This window comes from Phacochoerus africanus, chromosome 6, assembly GCF_016906955.1.
Source record: "Phacochoerus africanus isolate WHEZ1 chromosome 6, ROS_Pafr_v1, whole genome shotgun sequence".
In the NCBI taxonomy this organism is placed as follows: domain Eukaryota; kingdom Metazoa; phylum Chordata; class Mammalia; order Artiodactyla; family Suidae; genus Phacochoerus; species Phacochoerus africanus.
The window spans coordinates 12,534,844-12,541,527 of record NC_062549.1 but is presented as its reverse complement, the minus strand read 5'-3'; the positions used below and the strand labels follow the sequence as shown (position 1 = coordinate 12,541,527).

The window sequence follows — 6,684 nt, the reverse complement described above, 5'->3', positions numbered from 1 at the left end:
TGTGGTATATATACACGATGGAATACTACTCAGCTTTTAAAAAGAATGAAATAATGCCATTTGCAGCAACATGGATGGAACTAAAGACTCTCATACTGAGTGAAGTAAGTCAGAAAGAGAAAGACAAATACCATATGATATCACTTATAACTGGAATCTAATATACAGGACAAATGAACCTTTCCACAGAAAAGAAAATCATGGACTTGGAGAATAGATTCGTGGTTACCAAGGGGAGGGGGAGGGAGTGGGGTGAGTGGGGAGCTTGGGATTAATAGGTACAAACTATTGCCTTTGGAATGGATTAGCACTGAGATCCTGCTGTGCAGCACTGCAACTATGTCTAGTCACTTATGATGGAGCATGATAAGGTGTGAAAATAGAATGTGTACATGTGTGTGTAACTGGGTCACCATGCTGTACAGTAGGAAAAAAATTGTATTGGGGAAAAAAATGTCCAAAAACAAATGAATGGATAAAGAAGATATGGTGTATATATACACAATGGAATACTACTCAGCAATAAATAAGAACAAAATAATGCATTTGAAGCAACATGGATGGAACTAGAGACTCATACTGAGTAAATTAAGTCAGAAGGAGAAAGACAAATACTATGTGATAGCACTTACATCTGGAATCTAATATATGGCGCAAAAGAACCTATCTACAGAAAAGAAACAAACTCATGGGCACGGAGAGCAGACTTGTGGTTGCCAAGAGGGATGGGGAGGGACTGGGAGTTTGGAGTTAGTAGATGCAAACTCTTGTATTTGGAGTGGATAAGCAATGAGATCCTGCTGTATAGCCCAAGGAACTATGTCTGATCACTTGTGATGGAACATGATGGAGGATAATGTGAAAATAAGAATATGTGTGTGTGTGTGTGTGTGTGTGTGTGTGTGTGTAACTGGATCAATTTGCTGTACAGCAGACATTGACAGAACATTGTTAATCAACTATAATAAAAAAATTTTTAATGCAGTATTTTTAATCAAAATTGATACTAAAACATACATGTTGAAAAAAATCCAAAATGTAAATATAGACCAGTATCATACTGAGCAATATTAGAACATAAGACAAAAACAAAACGTATACCCCTGTACACATATTTTTGTGTATTTTTATTTATTTATTTATTTTTTGGCCACACCTGTGGTATTCAGAAGTTCCCAGGCCAGGGATCAAACCTGTACCACAGCAGTAACAATACCAGATCATTAAACTACTGAGCCACCAGGGAACTCCATATTTTTGCATATTTTAATCTTTTCCCCTAGAACATTAAAGTAGTTGAAAACATTGCAAATTTTTTAAGTAGCTGTATTAGAGAGTTCCCGTCATGGTGCAGCGGAAATGAATCTGACTAGAAACCATGAGGTTGCGGGTTCGATCCCTGGCCTCGCTCAGTGGGTTAAGAATCTGGCATTGCTGTGAGCTGTGGTGTAGGTCACAGACGCGGCTTGGATCCTGTGTTGCTGTGGCTGTGGCGTGGGCTGGTGGCTACAGTTCCAATTAGACACCTAGCCTGGGAACTTCCATATGCCACATGTGCAGCCCTAAAAAGACAGAAAGACAAAATAAATAAATAAAATAGCTGTATTAAAAGTCACAGCATTATTTTATGTTTAAATATTTTATGTATTCCAAAACAGAATTTATTGTCATTTCACTTCAGCTCATGTTAATTAAAAAATTATTTTTTTTAAATATTTTTTTTTTATTTTCCCACTGTACAGCAAGGGGGTCAATACTTCAATTAAACTTTAAAAATGGGGAAAAAAATTATTAAGATTGCCACTTGGTCATGAAAAGCCATCAAACATGTCAATCCTTCCCCATGAAAGCAAGATAAGCAAAGAAATCAGACTCTGAAAATATTATGGAGAGTTTTGCTTTCAATAAAGCCAGGAACACACATTTTCCCTCTGGCCTAGGCATCAACTGGGCTCAGCATGGAATAGGTCTATATTTAAAATTTGTTATTTTGTTCACCGTGGACTTTTTTGCATTAATTGTGATATTTTAAACTTTTGCTAATGCAACATTATTTATCTCAGTTACTAAGGGGTTTGGACTAAGGGGCCCTCGCTTACATTTTGTGCACAAAATGGGTGCCTCATTTATCTTCTCCAAATCTCAGCCCTGCCAGGGAAGATTAGAGGAGCCAGCCCTAGGCTAGGGGTTAAGGGAGGCTGCTCTGAAGATGTGACCTTGAGCCCAAAACCTGAGGGGCAATGAGGCCATGAGGTCTGGAGTGGGTCCTGCCATCAGTGAAGCCCTGATCTGGGAAGAATCTTATTAAAGCATAACAACAATGATGGCAAATATAGATAAGCCTAATAGGTAGAGGCACTGTGTTTGGTGAAATAGATGCTCGTATTCTCAGCATAAGCCCTTTGAGGCAGGTATTATTATCCTCATTTTAAAGATTAAAAACTAGAACACAAGAGTTCCATTGTGGCTCAGCAGTAATGAATCTGACCAGTATCCATAAGGATGCAGTTTTGATCCCTGGCCTCGCTCAGTGGGTTAAGGATCCCACGTTTGCTGTGAGCTGGGGTGTAGGTCACAGACGTGGTTCGGATCCCAAGTTGCTGTGGCTATGGCATAGGCTGGCAGCTACAGCTCCAATTCAACCCATAGCCTGGGAACTTCCATATGCTGCAAATGCAGCCCCCCAAAAGCAAAGCAAAACAGAACAAAACAACTAGAACACAGATTAAGCCACTTGTTCAAAGTCACACAACCATGAAGTAACAGAGCTAGAATGTGAACCCAGGCAACATTTTGCCCATCCCATTCTGGAAACCCTTCTGTTTTCTCACTCAGAAAGAAGTCACTTTGACTGGAGTGGAAAGAGCCACCAGGAGACTAACGTGAGGGCAAAGCGGGATGGGGAGGCACGGGTCTGAGCCTTGTGAAGATCTGGGTAGGAATCAAAGCCTTCGGGGCGGGGGGGCTAAATAGTGCCACATGAAAGCCCTGCTTCTTTTGCCTCTTCGCTCCCAGTCCCATCTTTACAGGTGTCTTGTGCCTTCATCTTTGAAATCTGGAAACCATTCTGCTCAGATGCCCCCTGGAAGGAAGTACAGGAGGGGCATTTTATTTCAACCACAGTAGAATAATTCAAATAAGCGATTCCACACACTGGTAATGTAAAGACCTGCCCACAGAGCCTTGGGAAAAGGGGTCTGCCTCAAACAGGAGCCTCAGCATCTTGAGTCACTGACAGCATGAGATTCGACTGCACACGAAGGGCAAGGATTCTGGCATCGGACTGTGTTTTTGGTCTGGATTTTATGACCTTGGGTGAATTTACTAAAAAACACTAAACCTCAGTTTTCTTGCCTCTAAAACGAGGTATCTCTACAGGGACTGATTTAACTGGTCAAAACCCACTTTCCTCTCCTCCTGGCACACAGCTAGACCCTATTACACAGCTTCCCTTGCAATCAGGTGTGGCTGTGACTAAGTATTGGCCAATAGCATGTAGGAAGAAGCAGTAGGTACCACTTCCAGGCCTGACTCATACACCCTCCTTTGCCAGCCTCCGCTGTCTCCCCTTCCCAGTCGGCTGGCAGGATGCTGAGCCCCAGGGTGACTTTGGAAGATCAGTGTTGAGCACCCAGCCTCCATTGGCTGGAATCCTGATTACCTGCCTGCAGCAGAGAGCTCCTGTCTTGGGTCAAGTTCCGTTGAAGCCTGAGAGGGATTTGGAGAGAAGGTGATTCCCTGCAGAAGGGATCTCAGAGCACAGGGAAAAGCAGGCTAGAAGAGAGAGAGGACATAAGCCAGAATGAGGTCTCAGCAGGGAACTGGCCTGGGCCTGCGGGCACAGGAGGCTCTGAAGCACGAATCCCATCGCAGAGCTGGCCCTGTCTTGGGGGATGAGGGCGGTGTGACCTTTGCACCTGTCATCACCTGACAACTGCCACCAGTACCCAAAGAGATAGGGGGGGTATAAACTCCCAGGCAAGGAAGCCTCAGTTCCCCTCCCCCACCATTCACAAAATTCAGTTTTCTGGAAAAGGGGAGCAGCTGAGGGCCATCCTCACCCCCACGCAGCAGCTGGGGACCAGCAGCAAGTGAGGTGCCAGAAGCATCCACTGCCCAGCCCTCCTTACCTCCCCATCCCCGTCTCCCATTAGGAATTCTTCTGGACTTCATGTGAGCAACTAATTAACTTTTTTCTTTGCTAAGCCACTGAAATTCCTGGGTCTGTATGCATCACAATAATGAACATAAGAAAACCTCCCTCTTGAGGAGTTCCCGTCATGGCGCAGTGGAAGAGAATCTGACTAGGAACCATGAGGTTGCCGGTTCGATCCCTGGCCTCGCTCAGGGGATTAAGGATCTGGCATTGCCATGAGCTGTGGTGTAGGTTGCAGACGCGGCTCGGATCTGGCATTGCTGTGGCTTTGGTGTAGGCCAGCAGCTGTAGCTCTGATTCAACCCCCAGAGCCTACAAACCTCCGTATGCCGTGGGTGCGGCCCTAAAAAGACAAAAAAAAAAAAAAAACCTATCTCTTGGAGTTGTGTGCTGACTGAACGAGATGCTCTTTGATGGTGGTAATGTTAACGCAGATACATGCATATGTCCCATTTCATCAAGTATACACACTAAAGAGGTGTAGCTTTTTTTTGGCTATTATACTTCCAATAAAGCTACCAAAAAAATCTTTTGAAGAGTAAATGATCAGAATAGAATTACAATTCATTAAAACTCATTAAATTTTTTTAAACCACCCATGGAAAGAGGTACCACATGCCTGGGAAAATAGACCCCCCCCAAAACCCAAGATGGTAACATGGTCTAATAAAAGTATTGCTTTTCAAGAAAAAGGAAATAAGTTATTTGAGCACTTCCCTCTCCCAAAAAAAGAAATGCCGCACTCAGATTGTTTAGCACACAGTATGTGCTTGAGGACTGGTAGCCTTTAATTGCAATTATTACTGGTGGCAGGTGATAGAGGTGCAGAAATATCCGCTCTGCTCTGCTCTGCAGGGCCTCTCGCAGAGAGGCAGAAGATAGATGGAGATAGAGATGATGACAGAAGTACCAGAAGGGCTGTGTCTGCAACAGGTGCTAGGGAGCTCACACCTGAACCTACCTGGGGATGGAGGAAAATGCTTCAAGGTGGAAGTGAAGTTCAAGTTGACTTCTCAAGGCTGAGCAGGTGCTCTCAGGCAGACTAAGGGGAGAAACGCAGAAAAGCTGTGCATTTACAATAAGGTTGGGCACCTTATTTACAGTAAGGTTCCTTCCAGGTTCCAGAGGCTCCTGTATGTATTTATGCGAGTATTCAAGTTACCTGTTGCATCGCTGACCTCCTGAGTTGAAGGCCCACCTGCCACTTGGCTGTATGGCTCGGGACAGGTCATAAAGCTCTCCCACCTGGGGGTCTGCCGTTCTCATGGAGGAATGATAACAGTTACCTCCTAGGCTTGGGGTGAGAGTCTGATTTCAGGACTGGGCAGCCCAATACCTGATCATAGTTGATGCTGGATTCGGGTTAGCCCTTCCTCCTTCCCTGCATCCCCTCTCCATCCTCCCCCAGGACCATCTTCCCAGAGTACCAGCCTCAGGACCCTCTTAGCGGGGACCAAAAGTTCCCAACCCCCAGCCTCCTTAAACCATAGCCATTTCACCCCAACCAGAGCCTGAACTACTTGCTGTGGGCCAGGCACTCCCCATCAGTACCCCTACTGTTCCCCCACCATCCTCTTTTCCTCTTCTGCTCCCCGCCCCTGCCTGCCCCATCCTTTGAGGAAGTATTTATGGGTCCAGTTCTAAGTGGGTTCTAGTCCTCTGAGGGTCTGCCTTATCTTTAGCAGTCCTCCAGCCTCCCACACGCCTCTCCCGAGGTCCTGGGCTGGTCTTTTCAACAGAAACAGGGACCTGCCTGGATACAAATAAGATTTGCCCTCTGGGTCCCTTTTACCTAAATATCTGTAGCTCCCAGCCAGCAAGTCCAACAGCCCAGCCCTCTCTCCGCGAACTTGTTTCTCCTTCCGTACTCCACAAGCCCTTTCTTTCGCTATTTTTGGTTCACTGCCAGGAACAATCACTTCCCTTTCCCTATAAACCAGCAGGGACAAGTGCCCCTTTCCAAATACAGAGATGCTGGGGCGGGAGGGGCTGCCAAACCATATTAGGCAATTCAGCTCAGCCACTCTCCTGCAGGACAAGGAAGACACACACACACACACAGATATTACACATATGCACACACAAGAGAGAGCTTATGGTTGGTGGGGGGCGAGGGGGGAGAGGGATGGATGGGGAGATTGTGGTTGGTAGATGCCAGCTATGACATTTGGAATGGATAAGCAATGAGGTCCTACTGTACAGCACAGGGGACTACATCCAATCACTTGGGATAGAGCATGATGGAAAATAGTACGGGGAAAAAAAATGTATATATATGCATGACTGGGTCACTCTGCTGTACAGCAGAAATTGGCACAACATCGTAAATCAACTATACTTCAATAAAAATTTTAAAAAGACTTTAAAGATAAAAATTTTATGGAGTTCCCATTGTGGCTCAGCAGTAATGAACCTGACTAGTATCCAGGAGGACACAGGTTCAATCCCTGGCCCCACTCAGTGGGTTAAGGATCCGGCGTTGCTGTGAGCTGCAGTGTAGGTCACCGACAGGGTTTAGATCTGGCATT

General features: G+C 45.3%; 1 long non-coding RNA gene across 1 annotated transcript; it reads right to left on the bottom strand.

Annotated features, from left to right (window-relative positions):
- Positions 1-2,665: 2,665 nt before the first annotated feature.
- LOC125128758 (uncharacterized) lies at positions 2,666-6,061 on the bottom strand. The gene is made up of 4 exons (XR_007135306.1): positions 5,949-6,061; positions 5,118-5,198; positions 3,662-3,774; positions 2,666-3,082 (listed from the first exon to the last, which is right to left on the bottom strand). It is a non-coding gene; the product is annotated as an uncharacterized LOC125128758 (long non-coding RNA).
- Positions 6,062-6,684: the final 623 nt, after the last annotated feature.